This window comes from Seriola dumerili, unplaced genomic scaffold (genome assembly GCF_002260705.1).
Source record: "Seriola dumerili isolate Sdu_G_001 unplaced genomic scaffold, Sdu_1.0 BDQW01000609.1, whole genome shotgun sequence".
NCBI lineage: Eukaryota > Metazoa > Chordata > Actinopteri > Carangiformes > Carangidae > Seriola > Seriola dumerili.
Genome location: NW_019174864.1, coordinates 269,295 through 287,521, shown reverse-complemented (window position 1 = coordinate 287,521; position 18,227 = coordinate 269,295). Strand labels below are relative to the sequence as shown.

The following is an 18,227-nucleotide window of genomic DNA, read 5'->3' as shown; positions in this document are numbered from 1 at the left end:
CAGTGTATGATGTAAAATATAGGACAAACTAAATTTTATGTTTGTCACCAGTACAGTAAAACAAGACAGGTAACAGTTAGTTGAAGTAAGTGCTCCACACTGATCTTGATCTATTATTTAATATTTTTTAACGAACATGTCTGTGGATCATTCATTTTTATTGTAGTTACTAGTAAATACTATTTACTTTGGCAATGTTCACTTCTTTTTGTACTATTTTAGAATCAAAATGGGAATCAATGGGCAGAACTGCAATCGATACAATTCAAACGATACCCATCTATATTGATGAAATACAGTTTGACAGTGTGACTGCTGTCCTCACAGCAATAACAGCCCCTTTGTTTGCTGTATTTGAATAAACAACATGAAAAAGTATGTGCAACCCTATCCACATAGGGTACATGAACAGACCCTCACAGAGCTGCAGACAATGGAAACAAGTTGTGAACACTACATCCACATATAATCAGCACATTAGTTCTTACTGTATGGTGAATTTGTTTCCTAACAATTACTTATTTATATACCCAGTCATATAGTATATATAGCATATACAGTATGTCCACCTACCTATATATGTCCATGTCAGTCTTGATATAATATTGAGAATTTAAAATCATAATCTGTATCTTTTCCACATGAAAATGTCTAAAACCATCTAAAGCTATGTTCTATATGTTGTTGAGTTGTGTTCTTACATGATCACAAATGTTTCCATCAATTTAATTTTGGCAACAGTATGTGTCATTGGTCGCCATATTGACTGTGGTCATGTGCTGATAAAAACCTACTTAACATCTGGATCATAAGTTATCAGAGATAACCGGGTGCTGAGAAAGGTTAGCACTTGGGTGTAACGGCACACAAAAATCTCAGTTTGGCATGTACCTCGGTTTTAAGGTCACAGTTCAGTACGTTTTCTGGACAGTGGAAACAAGGCACAAAAAATAAACTGCTTTTTTTAAAAAAAAAAATTATTTTATAAAACACTGGTTTACTGAACAGACTGTCTTTCTTAAATAAAGGTCAGTCAAACTGCCGAAACCTAAAAAGTTAATTTTACAAAAGTAAATCAAAATAAACATTCTCTCAAATTAATAAAAACAGTAAAATAAATACCCACTTAGGTGCAGCATTTAGAAAAATAACTGTACTTAAACTGCACTGTTATTGTATTCAAATTTGCAGCTTTACATTAGGTTCGCAACATAAATACTCAATCACTAATAAAAACATATATCAAATAAGGTGCAGCATGTAGAAAAATACCTGTACTTGTACTGTATTCAGCATTAGCAGCTTTCAGCTTCAGGGTTGTTGCTTTTTGTGCTGCTAAATTAATTGTATGAGCAAATTATCCAATTTGGGGGCGTTGACAATATTTCCAGCGTTGTCTGGGATTGTGCCTCCTGGCCTCTCCAACTTCCATTCTGACACTGCCTCCTTCAGTTGCTCTGCCAGATGTGAACTTGTGTGCTGCTCATAAATGGGCTGAGCAGAATGTGACTTTCCATGTTCCAGTTGGATGTGATGTAGTGCGCCGTTACTGTCAAGTAACTCATATATCCGCTGATATAAAAGACCTATGGCACTTGCTTATTGCTTTGGCATGGTCTGATATATTAGGAAGCGGCTGCTTAAATGCCATGGAGAGCTGGGTTTGTACTGAAAATTTTTGTTTCGGATACATGTACTGTTACACCCCTGGTTAGCATCAATCTCAGCTCCAACTCTTCCCTGACGTCTCTGTCCTCCGTACAGCGTCAGTCAAACACTGTCTTTAAATGTGAAACTGCTTTATTCTGTGTTTGTTATTGTTTTGTTTGAGAGAACCCAGCAGGAGTTTGTTGGAGTTTTCCAGCAGCACATGAATATCATGAAGTGTCAGCTAACACTCACAACATTCTGCAGCACCTCTCCAAACACTGCATGTTCATATACAACACTCATCTCGTCTGTAATTTAATTGTCTCCGCTGAGGAATTCAAATAGTGTTTCGTTATGTGATTCACCTTTAGCTGCTGACATTACTGACTATGGGTTATCAGCATACAATTAGCTTAGCATTAGCAGAATGACAGTGTTACAAGAGACTCCTACATGGAATGGATGAGATAAAGATGAAAACAATTCCATTAAGATTATAACTCACTCACAAAATTGGCTGTTGGAACATTAAGTGGTGCAAATGCTCATAAAACTAAATGAACACACACCTACACTGATGTACTCACCGCCTAGGGGAGACGTTTCAGTCGCTCAGTGTATGTTGTTTGCAGGGTCGGCTCAAGCCACCACATTACTACACCAGCGGTGCCTCATCACAGACCCCAGGCAGCTGTGTCCCAATTCAGGGGCCACATCCTTCGTGGCGGGCAGTCTATGAGGGTGCGGCTGCTGTAGCCGTCATTGATCGTAAAGGCTGGGCTGAAATGAGACGGTCTGGCCTACGGGCCGTGCCTGTTCTTAACGTTGCGTCACAAAGTGCCACGCCTGTCGCTAAGCAACCTTGAGAACATGTAACTTATTTCAACAAAAATTTGAGGTTTTAAGGCCCATGGTTTTAACAGTTGTATCGTTAGCAGTTGAACTTAGCTGAAAACCAATACTTACATTAAACAGTGTAATGCTCAGGCTCTCTGTCAGTGTTGTTTGCTGCCATATTATTTTCTTTACCGGCACACAATGAATCATGGGATAGGTTGGGCCATGAAGGATCCACCTGTTGGAGCCTTTGTTGCCAAGGAAAAGAAGAACGCATTTCAAAGAGCCTTCGAAATGAGACAGTGTAGTCATGCACTCGGTCTTCAAATGCAGCCTCTGACGGATGCTGCCCCTGAATTGGGGCACAGCTGATGTCAAGCCGCACACATTACAAAAGTGACGAATGGAACAATCAACATAATGACAGTTTTGGTTTCCTAAGTTTGTGGTTTTCTAAGCTTACAAAGAGGCAGGGCTCTGATGAGCATGAAACTCGTGTGTTTGGGTTGAGCTTTAGTTTACATACTTGGCTCTGACTGGGGAGTTATTCCCTCATGTTGCTATGATACAGCCTCATGACGAAGTTTTGCCAAATGTTGTGTTTCCATGCACAGTTTTAGTTTGCTAAGGTTCTGTTGTAGAGAACTGGGAAGTTTTTCCTGCAGTTCCAGTTATTTTACACAGGTGAGTGCAGTAAGTTCTGGGGTCTAATCTTACATCCAGTAAGGGAATCAAAACAAGACATCTGTCAGTGTCTTCTAAAACACGACACTTTGTGGGCAGGTCAAGGCAACTGCAACTGCTTGTGCTAATGGTTAAAATGAAACACTGCTGATTGTTGGTAGGAGGCAGATTGATAGACAATGTTGTCATTGACTCCACCTCGTCCCCCAGTCCCCCTTGTTCACGCAAACCGCCAGACAGCTAATTCTGTAGGCTAACCCTGTTTGTTGATCATCATGAGGTCACTGTGACCTTGACCTCTGAACTTTGACATTAAGTCACCAAATTTTAAACATGTTGTCCTTGAGTTCAGGTGAAGGTTTCCACCAAATTTGAAGAAATTCCAATTAGGCGTTACGGAGATATATCGCGTTGACAAGGCCAAAACTGTGTTTTGTAAGGTCACCGTGGCCTTGACCTTTGACCTTTGACCAAAATTTAATCAGTTCATCTTTGTGTCCGAGTGAATGTTGTTGCCAAAATTTGAAGAAATCCCCTCAAGGCATTACTGCCATATTGCATCAACAATAATGGGACGGACGGACGGACGGACAACCTGAAAACAATATGCCTCTGGCTCTGGCCGTCGCCAGCAAAGAGGCATCAAAATATAAAGAAAGATAAAGCAAAAGCAAGTACTGCAGGTCAGATAGCTTAAATGTAAAATGTATTTTTTTTCAATAAAATATTTACAATAGAAATGTGAAAGAATATAAAATATATGAATATAAAACAAATATATGCAATATGACATACACACATACATACATAAGGAATGCTGGGTTTAAGGAAGTGTTTTTGTGTGATTGTCACTTAAATTTGTTCCACTTGTATGATTCAGAAACACATTTAGATATGTGCTGTAATATACACACAATATGTATATACCATAACGTTTTATATATTATTTAGTTATCTATTTGTTAAATAACTGGTTGATGTTTCTACTGTTACAGCCTTAAAAACTCTGTAATAAATAAGAGAATAAAGTCAACCAGTACGCAGCATATGCTGTGTAATGCGGTCATGTGTTTACTCCAGCGGACTAAACAACAATGATGCACCATCATATTAGTACAACTACACTAATTATCCCAATGATTTCAGTGCTGCTGTTGTTTGCTTGAGAGGCACATTTACAATGCAAATGTCATTATCGTCATTAAAGCCAGTCATCAGTGTAAGCAACGGGCCACAGCCGGGCCAGAACACGACAACACAGAGAACTGAGAGGCTGCTCCAATTAGCTGTCATTAAGTCCAGCGTCCCCATGCAATCAGCCTCACACTCACTCATTCACTCACTCACTCACTCACTCACTCATGGAGCTTCAGTCACATGTGAACCACCTCTCGGTTTATTGTAACTGGTTTGTGCTAATTTAATTGAACTAAACTGAAGCATGATATGATAACATCACCTGTCATGATGTGGACCATCAGGTGGCTTTATTACCTGATCTCACAGCCCTATCTTGAAGAAGGTCACTGATAAATTAATTAATGTCTAATCAAATTACCACACAGAAAACGTGGAACCATGTTCTGTTCCAGCACAGACAAAATGTACAAACTGCACAGAGAGCGGGGATGAAGGGGGGGTCACAGCTGAAATGATCAATGTATTATGAAAATAGATAATATGTTCTGTTGATCAAACTAATCAATCTACTAATTTGTGAATAAAGGTACAAGTTGTTGGATGTTTACATTAAAAAATCAACAAATTAAACACTAAAATATGTTGTTTGCCGTTGCCTTCAGTAGTATATATTCTGTCAGAAGAAAGATATATAAAGAGAAAGGTAAAAGGTAGTACAAAAGACTTAAACAGAAAACTAGAATCACCTCCTTTTGGTTGTCTGACTCCGCCTCCCTTGAGGTGTTCTTGAGATATTGCATTCACAAGGCCACAACCATGTTTTGTGACGTCACCGTGACCTTGACCTTTGACCTCCAACATCTAATAAGTTCATCCTTAAGTACTTGTGAATGTTTTGCCAAATTTGAAGTTGCATCAAGGCATTACTACGATATCATGTCTACACCCTCTCGTTTCCACTATGTCGTGCTAGAGAATACGCACCACACATGTATTATGTTCCTGTAGATCAAGCGTCGAGTAAATTAAATGTTGTATGTATCCTGTTTTCAGTGGGTGGCACTAACACTATGACTTTATATAAGCTTAGCGTATTAACAACACCAACGAGTGTTGTTGGTAGGAGACTGGAAACAATCAGCTATCTCCCAGGTCTTTCCTTACACATCCATCCATTCCTGGTCCACAACAACACTACATTACTTCTTACTTTGTCTCTGACAGACCAGAGTCCTGACGATAGCACAGTCTTGTTTCAGGCATCACAACAAATGACAGGCGCTGTCATTTCTCTGGAGATGACGGGCAGCAGTAAAGACCACTCCCTCTACCACCATCATTATCTTTATAGGAGCTGACTTCTCGTTTGAACCACTGAACTGGGGTCAGATTGAACGCCTCCAAGCAGGAAAGCAAAAACAAACATGTGTCTGTCTATACTGAGGAGTATAGTCAACACTTTACTGACTATAAAGTCCTCCACGCTGCTGGTGCCCAACATATCCCCATGGATTCTTTTGAAATGTCTGTCCTGGGCCTTGGGTCACTTTCACACATTTACAGGTAAATAAATGATCCATTGGACCGAGTAATAAACATTTCAGAGATGTTACACATGACATTTACTCAAAACATTACACACTGAATTATTATGTTTTCTACAGAGATTTTTCAATGTCACCAACTCGTTTTTCACTTTGCAACTTCATTGCATTTTATTTCTTCAGTTTTATGTCCAAAGTCTATGAAGCATCTTGTCACTGTTGAGGTGAAGTCTTCCCTTTCTCTAATGCAACCTCGATGTCCATTGAGTCTTATTTTCAAAGTGTTGTAATCAGGATTCTAATTACAGGGAGAATTGGAGGGTCTGATCCCCTTGATAGTTCTTACCAGGAATCTTAAATATTACAATACATTTTCACATGTTCATGCCTTGAAGAATCTTGAAATACAATTTCAGACACCCTTAAAATGGACCATACCATTTCTTAACCTTGACGTTGGCTAAGCGTCTTATCTGCCTGCCTCACTCCATCAGTGGCTCTGTCCCCAAGTCTCTGCTCCCATGTGTCGCACAGACACTGTAAATACATGTAAGTAGCAGAAGCTAACTGTCTAGCTTGTTTCTGAATTAGATTGTGTCAATTCTAATGTTAGCTAGTTTCTAAGTTTAGCCTTAAGTTACAGTTTAGCTAACTAATGTTAGCTATATATATATATATATATATATATATTGTATATATTTTGTAATTGTATAATTCGCACTCTGGTTGTAATTTCTTTTGTTTTGTTTTTTTAAAATGGGCACAACATAATTTGTATTTTACCTGTAATAGTGGAATAATTCATTTTTTCACAGGATTGCCAATGTTACGTCCCTCCCTTCTTTTTATGTGACACTTACTTATTACTATAACTGACCCTTTTAAATATTTGAAGTGAAGAGATTTAATGGATTGGTCATGTTGATGATGCTAACAGTGTTTATGGTGAAGTAACGCCCACCTTTTTTCACAAAAATAAAAACCTACTGAAGCTCCACTGTTCCATGTAAACAGTCACACACACACACCACACACCTAAATCCCAGTTGGACTTCAACCTGAATACACACTAACCCATGGGGACAGGTAGAGACTGCTTTTTGAAGGTTAAGACTTGGTTTTAGGTTGGGGTTACAGTTAGGATAAGATTAAAGGTCCATACAGTCTAAAGGTAGATGTCCATGTGTTGTTTGATTACAAAGCAGGTCCGGGTTCTATATTAATACAGTGAAAATATCAGCACTCAGAGAAATGCACAGAGCCTGTATTCAGAAACTGAGCCTTAAAACCAACCGTCAGGACTTCTGGAACTTTCAGGATTTGGGTTCTCTAAGTGTTTACCTGAAATATCTACCTGCTATATTTATATTCTATCTCTATTAAGGAGTCTTACTAGTTTTTCTTTTGCCGTGTCCATCCTTTACTTTTCAAGTTGTTTTATGACTTATAACAAGCTGTTATTATGGCTGTGTGTGTGTGTGTGTGTGCGTGTGTGTATGGGTGGACTGCAAACTCGCTTACAGTTAAGGAATGATGTTCACTGCATTTGACGTCAACGCTGAAACACCGTGGACTGTCACTCCGATGCCACCAAAGGTTCCAGCGGTTTGCACTTGAACCAGGCTTAAGGCTGGAACATTGTAGTTCCAATTTGATCTGATTTCAGCTCATTTCAGCGCTGACTGACCAAGACCATTGTGGATGTGTTTTACCAAGCTACAGTAGTAGGCTACAATCTGTGACCTGTGGTTGGCCTGGCCATGCGTCACTCAGAAAACAGTCAGCCTATAAGAAGAGAGGCTATGAACTCTTAGGGTAAAGAGCGAGGGAATGCATTATGTCAATGAGTATCCCCACGGCGATCGTGGAACAAGACTGTGTGTGTGTGTTTGTGTGTGTGTGTCTGTGTGTAGTAATATCAGCCACTGCACAGGCCACATTATCCTTTAGTGAATCTGTCACTTCCCATTTTGTTTAACACGATGCTGAGAAGGGCTCTCTCTCTCTCTTTCTCTCTCTCTCTCTCTCTCTCTCTCTCTCTCTCTCTCTCGCTCACACACATAGAGCAATGCTAACAAAATGACTGAACCAGAGCTGGCCAGTCAGTAAACCAGTCAATCTGTTACATTTACTGATCAGTGTGCAGCTCTCATTTCTCCCATCACACAGCATGATACTAGAAAAAGTCGGAACCTGTTCTTCAGTGACCTCACCCTGAGACGATCCACTTGGTGAAATAGAAGCAAAGATCATTTGTTCAGACAGAGGTACCACTCCAGACTTTAGATCCAGTATCATAGCAATGACCAATCTGGGCATTACTCCGACACAGAATTTACAACATAGAGCTTTTTAATTTTTCCTGGTTAATTAAGTTAAAGGACCATCCCCTTGTATGATGAGCTACTGAGGGGCTGCCCACTTTAACCCCTGTCTGTACCAGGTAAACACATAAAGTTCTGTGGATGAGATGTCATTATCCAGACACAGGTCTCATGTTAAAGCCAGATGGGAACTGGGCCCCTCCCCTATCGTGTTGATTAAACACATAATCCGAGCAGCATTTATGTTTCTTCCAAGACTTATTAATGCTATAAAAAATCCTCAAAGACATCTGTGTCATAATTAGTGAATGAATTTGTGAGTTATGATGGAATTCCCTCTGGGCAAGTGATGGAATTCCCTCTGGGCGTTCTTGATATATTGGATTCACAAGAACATGAACATGGGTCACAGTGACCTTGAACTTTGACCTTTGACCACCGAAATCTACTCAGTTCATCTTCGAGTCCAAGTGAATGTTTGTGCCAAATCTGAAGAAGTTCCGTCAAAGTGATACTGAGATATCGCGTCCACAAGGACAGACGGACGTATGGACAACCTGAAAACAATCTCATGTAGAAGCTGCCCAGTACAACCACAGTGTGGTCTGTGGGACACTTGGGGCATGTGGGGGTAAAGGGTCATGCTCAGGAGCACCTGAACACCGGTGACAGTCATGGTCGACATATTAAAGGGGAAAATGCTGTAACTTCAAACCCAGCAATGTTGCTGCAGCAAATCAGTCAGTCATAATATGGTTCAGTCCACCATCTGCCATCAAAGCAGTCTGCAATCACTAAAACATCATTGAGCAGTCAGTCAATCAATAAGTCAGAAGTCAGACACGGTCAAAGCCCAGTGGTGACATGATGTAAGACAGACAATGATTTTGCTCTTACCTTTACAAAGCCAAATGCAATCATCAGGTGCAGCAGAGACAGAGAGAAAAATACACAGAATTAATGTTAAACAACAATATGCTCTCAAATGTAAAATGAAACGAAAAAGTCAGAAACAACAACAACAGGAAAGGGGCTGTACAATATAAGGACGATGTCTGGTTCAAATGACCTAAATATTTTAGCTATAGCTTGACTAGCAGTTTCATACTCTGCTACTTCTTTGAGGTCGGTCTGGATCGTCAAGACTCCAGGTAGAGCAGTTTTTTAAATCTATTTAGTAATTCAGTAAAAAAAACGACTATCACTCAAGACTGTCAGACCTCCCTCCCCTGGTGAGTATTTGGGGCAGCAGGATGGTGTATGTACAGTATGTCTGCTCATGGTGCGGGAACATGTCTCCCAGTGCAACAGTGTGGCTCTCTGATGTGTGTCTATGGGACAGAGGAATAACATATTTCAGGCTTTGAAATGAGTGATGCCTGAGTGATGCAGTGACCCTGTCATAGTAAATATATTGCTGTGTGATCACGCGCCCTGACTAAACACCCTACCTCTGTGAGCATGTGTGTGTGTGTGTGTGTGTGTGTGTGTGCCTTCAGAATGACACATGGTAGAGTGCATGCACCGCTCAAAAGACTGTTAACCTCAGCCTCTTCTCCTGGCACTCAACCAGAGAGAGAGAGAGAGAGAGAGAGAGAGAGGGAGGGAGTAGGGAAACAAAGGGAATAAAAACGTTATACTGACTGAAAACTGACTGCAAACACTGCATTACATTGGCTTAGGCCAATATTTCATAATATTGAATATCACAATATTTTTCATAATGTCAAGTTTTGCTGCTGAGTGGCAGCATTACTTTTACCTGAAATATAAATACAATAATATAATGATGTAAATAAAAAAAAAACACCTGAAACCTAAAGTACACTATGTATTATTGAAAAAACTGAAACACGGAATATAATAATATAATTATATTATGACAATATTGTGATAATATTGTACATCGCAATATATGGGCTGGACTGGATTAAGATATTCAATTTGGATATTGCCCCAGCCTAATTACAGCAATGTATTTTAACACTTGAATGAACTGTTCTTTTTTTTTATTTTATTTTAAACTTGTTGTCAGGCGAACGCCCCTCTACACTGTGTGAGTCTGAGCTGACCCACACAAAAGTCGGCAACAGTGAGAGAAACATGGTGAAATCTTTGAGCCTAAACTGCACCATGAGACCAGCGAGACCTGCAAGACCAGTGAGACCAGTGAGACCTGTGAGACCTGTCCACTGATCAAATTTGACCTGGAAAAAGTTAAATGGCCTTTATTTGAAAATAGTCAGCGGAAATTTTGGAGCACAGAGGGTATGATTTGTCACGCACAGTGGTCACTACCGTTGACAGCTATTCAAAAGCCTATTTTTTGTATACACCTGGGTATACAGTCCTTGAAAACCCCATAGGCTGCCACCTAGTTGCAACTAAATGCAACTGCAGCTAAAAAAACCCCAAAATCCAAGATGGCTGACAAAACATCAAGTATGCTAAGCGCCTCAGGAATATCTGTCCTGTCTCTCTATAGAAGAAGACTCTTGTAGGTAAAAAAAAATCATATGGTGATAATTAACATCTGGGAAACAATATTATTGATAGATTTGTCAAATATTGATTTTGTACGAGCAGAAAATCACAATTAATCATGTGTCAACTAAAATGGACATCATGCATTACCAGTTATAATTTCATTAGTTACACAAAAACTTTACAAATGTGTTAAAGTTTAGTCGACTGTAACATTTTCTCTATATCTATTAGAAGTGTGTAATTTACAGGGTGTTTGCAACAAAGACAATACTTTGTTTTAATTAAGTCTACTGTGTTACTGGCATTTGATCATCATTTTCTATGTCCCAAAATTCCCTCAGGCATTTTGCTAATGTTTACAAAACAATAGTCAGAGCTAAACAATATGGAGAAAAGGATTCCCACAGTTTGACACACTGTAGTTTGGGCTGTTTTTCCATATCCCAGAACAGAGTATGTTAAAATATGGAAAATGTATTTTTAATACATTGACATTTTATGTTCACAGTTTTCTTAACATACATATGTCTATGTAATACACTATTATTGCATATTAATTATATATTTCTGTGCACGTGACAAATAAAGAACCTTGAACCTCGAACCTTAGTCAGCATTGAAAGCTGAACGCATGCTGTCCACCAGAGTGGACATGTCAAAAACCTCATGAATAATACATGTAACTAAAAAATAAAATTCTAAATATTTTCTTCATGTCTAATGAAGTAAACAAACCACAGAGTAAAACAATCTTGACTTGGGCTTTCATGGTAAAGAAATCTTCAGTGGTGCTTCATGCTGCTTGAATGACAGTGGTGAAAAAATACTGAAGAGCTTAAAAACCATTACAAGTTAAAGTCCCACAGACACATGCTGTTATTTAGTTGTGAACGGTGAAGTCAGCTCTGAAGGTTGAGGTTGAAAGTGTTGTTGATACTAAACTCTAACTAAACTGATACAACACAGCAATAAACACAAATCAGACTGAACATTTAAGTGAAGTGTCTGTTATGAAGGATGCCCTGCCCTGCCCACAAACACACACACTCACACACACACACACACACGTACACACACACACACGCACACACGCACACACACACTCGCAGAGTATTTAGCATATTGTGGTGCCTGCAGCCAGCAAATTAGTCACATCTGAAACAGTCTAATTAACCCAGAGAAGCTTAACCCACTTATCACAACGTGCAGAGAGTGAGAGACATAGAGAGAGAGAGACACAGACAAAGAGTGAGAGAGAGAGAGACGGACTCGGACCATCTCCTTCACTGATTGATTTATCTCATCAAGTGTGTGTGTGTGTGTGTGTGTGTGTGTGTGTTAGGGGGTATGCTGTTTGATTGATTGGCTTGTACAAAGCCAACCTTTCTTTTACTGAAACACACACACACACACATACACACACACACACACACCTTATGAACACTGTTTCTAGAGGTAGAAGAAATACAGACACAGACTCAAACTTTTTCTTCTGACTGTTTACATTTTTGCATCTGCCATGAATCCATGTAAATTAGAATGCACTCATTTGCATACAGAGTCAGAGCTAATTAGCTAATTAGCTGGGCATGTGCACTCCCTGCTGCAGATGCTCAGTCTCCTATTTGGACCACTGCATTGTCACATTTATCTTCATTTTATGTACATTTATTTCTAACTGCTCACTCTGAAACATGATTTACTCTTTGCAAAGTTCATATAGACACATGTATTTCAATAATGTGGGATGAACATGTGCTTACTGTTGAACTGAACTGGTGATGCCCAACCCCTGTATCCACCTGTATCATAACCCTTCTGTTTACCTGTAAATAAACACAGCTCGACCACTTCTGCCTCATCTTTATCTAATGTTGCCATTGTTAGGACATTGACAAGTTCAGACATGACTGACAGTGTTGGAGTTGGCTCTGATTGTTTTTTCTCCTGTGATAACACAGTGCATGGTCTGTCACATTTTCAAAATAAAATAAAATTCATTCACAGACTAAAAGCTCTGCTTCAAAGTAAGAGTATTTCAGGGTTTTCATTGTACATGGGTTTCATAAGTAATCCCAAAGGTTTCACATAGGAATTTGTACGGCTTCACACACTACACCTCAAAAATGTTCCAAAACCACATTACCCATGCGCCTGCACATGTGTTCCTCTCATTTCACATGTGCAAAAAAAATCACATGTACATGTGTCCATAAGTGATTTTGCACACGTGAAACTGTGGTTTTTCTGTAAGGGAAATGTAGAGGAGGCAAAAGTACAATATCTTTCTTTTAAGTGTCATTCAGTAAAAGTCAGAAGTGTCAAAAAAATTTTACTCAAGTAAAGAACAGATACTGGAAAATAGTAAATACTTTTACTTTTAAATACTTAAAGTTATAATCTGTAACTTTTCCACATTAAAATGTTTGGAAACAACTAGACCTATGTTCTATATGTTGTTGAGGTGTGTTCTTACATTATCCCAAATGTTTCTATCAATTCTCCTGTGTCCACTGAAGAGCGTCGGTGAATCTCTGATCTTTAAGGTAAACTGCATTCTGGGTGTTTCTACTGGTTTTAATCCCCTGGCGTTTTGTTATGGAGAGGAGGACACCTCTGTGGATAATTCAGCTGCTGGTAAAAACCTGCTGAACGTCTGCTTCATAAGTTATCAGAGAAACAATCAGAACAAAGGCTAGCATCAATCTCAGCTCCAAGCAGAGACTTGAAACTTGCTGACGCATCATAATGAAACACTAGGGTTAATTTTAGAATAGTACTGCAGTGTTAAAATGGCAGAATGATCTGTTGGTGCATTCATGTGCTGGATTGAAGGTCTGAAGACAGAGCTTCTCCATGATGTTTGCAAACTCAACAGATAACACAAGTTATTATCAGGTATCAAAATCTGATCCTTTTGCCATAAATCTGTTGCCTTGCGTAGACTGAACCAGAGCACTTAAACGCAACGCTCCTGTGTCCACCACAGATGTGTGGACAATCGGTGACTGGAGGATGCGCCTGTTCTGCAAAGCATCAATGCCTCCCTAGAGGCAGAAGTTACAGACTGTGTGTTTAAGTACAGTACTCAAGTAAATGTACTTAGTTAATGTCCACCTCTGCATATAATGCTATAACAGATACAGTCAGTAGGTTTGATCCTTGTCAGCTGTGAATGCTTCTGCACCTGAAGTTACAGCTCTGCACGCACTGTCACTGTGAATCTGCACTTTTCACTGCAGCAAACTGACAGTCCACTGCTCAGTCTGCAGAGACACACTCAGTTGATGTTGTTGTTGTTAGGAATATCTAGCTAAAGCTAAGTCAGTCTAATACAACAGCCCTGCAGTAAATCCTCCTTCATGATGGATGTAGCATTCAGTGTGTGTCCTCGTGGAGGCTGCAGTTGTGTTGCATTACACAGACAGGTGTTTTCAGTACCACTTTAAAATGAGACTGCCCTCATAAAAGATTTATAAATAGTTTATAATGTGGTTATTAATTTGGTTGTTAACACTTTATGAATCATTATATATATATATATATATATGGCTTTAAGGCTCCTTTTACCAGTTATAAATACTAGTAACCCATAGTAAGATTAATGAGTAGTAAGCATTAACTTGATCTGGCCGCACAGTGAGTCTGCATCATTGTATGAAAACAGTGTTACAACATATATTATACAAACTTATAATTGCTTATTTATGATTTATAAAGTGTTAACAACCAAATTAATACCCTAATTATGAACCATTTATAAATCCTGTATAAGGGTAGTCTCATTGTAAAGTGGTGTTTCTATTATTATTATTCTATTATTATTGTGCTCACTCCATTTACATCAGTGACGGTCGGCTAAATAACAGAAACACCTCTCAGTGTAACGTAATGCAATTGAACAGCAGCACGAACATCCTCCGTCAACTACTCTGAAATAAAACCTGAACATTAAAAACTTGATGCAGGAGGAACGCTGGCTTAGAATGCCCCAGTGTTAGCCGGGTGTTTTGGGGATGACACTGAGGTTTAGTAGTGATGTGTTGGAGTTAGCTGCAGACTCAGGTCCTGTGTGGACGGACAGCAGTCTGCTATGAATAGAATGAATACATATTTCATGGCGGTCTGTCTGGCTGCAGAGGCTCTCTGCTCCAGAACACCTGATCATCACCATTCTTTGGTGCGAGCAGCAAAACATGATGCTAAAATAACCTGCATTTGATCTATCCAACTACACTCTGGCTGTGTGATGATGTTTGTGTCTGTGTTTGGACAGTTAAGTGCACAAATAAGAAAAGTGTATCTAATAACCAGATACACAAAGTGTGTGTTCCTCCTGTAATAATGACTCATGAGCTTTGAGCTTCAATACTAAAGATATGACCGCAACACTCTGAGACAGATGTGCTCTCCTCACTGCTCTTCCCTTCCTGTATCACATCTGTGTGTGTGTGTGTGTGTGGGTGTGTGTGTGTACGCACTCTAATGTGTTGCTGTTAGCTGCCTCTAATTATTCTTCCTCCACACACTGAGGACATCCAGCATCCTGCATCCACACACACTCTTCTGCTACAGTCTGGTGGGACAAAGTGTTGACATCAGCACCTCTGTGCAGTGTGAGGGTCTCTCTGTCTCTCTCTCTCTCTCTGTCACACACACACACACACACAAACACACTCCTTGCTGTAGTAATCAATCATCAGTGCCACCCCCCTCCCCCCTTTGGGCTGACAGGTCCTATTTGTTATACTGCTTCCACAATGCCGGCCTGTGCTATTTACTGACACAGGAAGACACACCCACACTCTCTCACACACACACACACACACACACACACACGCAGTCTTTGTCTGTTTTAAATCGCAGATGTAAACATTATGGTTCAATGAAAACAGTTTTTCTTAAGATGTTTTCCATTGATGAAACTTGAGTTTATTTATTATCTATTATTATTTATTACAGCTTTGTCATTTTTTTTTCTGACCGACTGTACTTTCATCCCAGTGTGTTACGACTCGTTACGATCATTGTTGTCCTACTCTTAAAACTTCCTGTTTACTATCAACCAGAACCATTGACAGTTACACTTTTCTATTTTATTCATGATTTATATTCGGAAGGTTGTTCCAAATACAAATACACTTTATTATATGATTAATTTAGGAGCATGTTATAAATGTTATTGTATATTAGATGGAAGCTAAACATATATATCTGTGTATGATGAGTATAAATTGCATCAGTTGGAGCACTGACACTCCTCTAACCATCCATATACAGAACTAAATCTGTTATGATACACTTTCTTATAAGGACATAAGAAAACCAAACGTACCACTGACTTACCAGTTGATCAGCTGATTGTCAGTTGCCTGACTTATTCTGATAACAAAATATGATATGTAGCCTGTAAACCACCAAAATAAGAGTAAAAACAAAATGTATTTGTTGACTTGAAGAACTAAGAATCTATCCCCCTATCAGACACAAACATCAGAAATGAACAAAGTTTTAATGTGATCTAAATTCTGCATCTATGCACTCACAGACTGATCTTCATTACGACAAATGCTCCTTCATCATAATGACTTCATTTATATTTGTCTGAATGACAAGACTCTGCACATCTGGGCTGCTTGGTTGGTCAAACATCTGGTTAGGTGTCAATGGTTTCTCCAAGTAGGTCATGTTTTCACCCAGGTGTGTTTGTTGGTTTGTTCGTATATTTGTTGGCAGGATCCCACAGAAACAACTGAACCGACTTGGTTGAGGGGTGGTTCTGATTAAAGGCGCAAATCCAGGAAGTTTTTATAACTTTCCTTTACATGGATAGATGTTGGGCATTTTTTGACATTTTAGTCAGTTTCTAAGGAAATAATGTAAGAATATTCTGACAAACTGTTATATGACAAACATCATTAATATGTCATCAGACTTCTTCCTTTTTTATTTTAAGAGTCAATAAGATATGTATTATTAAAAGGATGTAACATGTGACATGTAGGTAAACGTGAAGGGTAATATATTTTTGTTTTTACAAGAAATTATGTTTAAACATCTGAATTTCTTTTCCGTAAACACCAGTGAGCATGATGCTGGAGTACACAGTGAATGGAGAGAGTGGGATTATACATTACAGACACTGCAGGGACAAACAGGAGGGTGGCAAAGAAAGAGGGAGGAAAAAAAAGAGAGAAAGAGGTAAAAAGAGGAGGAAAGATAAGAAGAAAAGAAATGACTGAAACACGTTCATATAGGAATACAAACAGTCCCTGCTGTGCAATTACATGACTCTGTGTGTGTGTGTGTGTGTGTGTGTGTGTGCAGTCTTGCCGACCTAAGCATTTTTCTCCACATTATTCTTGGTCATTTGATTTGAGAGGCTCTCAGGATGAACCTGCCAATGCAAGCACTTTTTCAACCGGAGCAGCACACACATGCTATTACACACACACACACACACACACACACACACACACACACACACAGATCCTCATTGCAGAAAATGATGGCTGTGCCTGCGCATGCACACACACACACACACACACACACACACACACACACACACAGCTGAAGTGACACACACCTGCACTCTCCTCCTTTCTAATGAATGCAAATGACCTGAAAATGCATCTGTGTGTTCACATCACAGATACAAGAGTCTTACTACGGAAGCCCATTAGAGCCATGAGCAAAAATTAGGAAAAGATTTAAATACTGATGTGTAATAAAAAGCTGACGAAGCCCCACTCTCATCAAGTGATGTTGATCCAGGTCCATTTGCTGAATGAAGACCATGAGATGTTGAAAAAATCCCAAAATCAACTAAATGGATATGAGTTAAGATTTTTGTGTCACGCACAGTGATTCAAAAGGTCAAAATGAAAAATAACAAATTATTATATAAACAAAGTCAAAATCATCTCAGTTTTGTTAATTATTTGTCAGTGATATAATAAAAGGTATCACATTTATTTGCAAAATGAAATATGTAATTTTTTAAAATCAAAATTGTAAAATCTGAAAATAATTAAATATAAAAAAAATATTTTCTTTTTTCCCACCCTATTACACATATGAGCCAAAAAAAATGAATATGTGGCAGTGTAAACGGAACCATGAGATGTGGCTCAGGTGAGAGGGTGCAGCTATTTGAGGACTGGAAGCTGAACCTGTGTCCCCCTTCCTAAAATAGAAGGTCTACAGAGAATTCACCAGCGTCTACACAACTTCCTGTTCCTCTCCTTAAAGAGAAACTGCATTCAGATGATTTTTTTTTTTTCTTTTTTATGTCAAGTGACAAAGTCAGGAATGCAGTGGTTGCTGTGCTCTGGTCCTCACTCACTCCCTCCACTCACGCCTCTGCTCAGTTCACTACAGCTGAGTCAGTCAGTGCTGCCTCTCAGCTGCATCTTGCATTGCAAAGCAAAACTTTTACAGTACAACTGTACTGGAGCCCACTTCATGAAAGTATAGTGACAGAGACAGAGAGCAGACGTGCACACATGACTCCCACAAATTCACTTGCTACACAACTAAAGTGCAACAACAAATATAATCA

The 18,227-nt window shown here is 39.2% G+C and overlaps 1 protein-coding gene across 2 annotated transcripts in view; it reads right to left on the bottom strand.

Annotated features, from left to right (window-relative positions):
- rbfox1 (RNA binding fox-1 homolog 1) overlaps positions 1 to 18,227 on the bottom strand; it is a 174,026-nt gene that overhangs the window by 121,708 nt on the left and 34,091 nt on the right. The gene's annotated exons all lie outside the window — the stretch shown is intronic.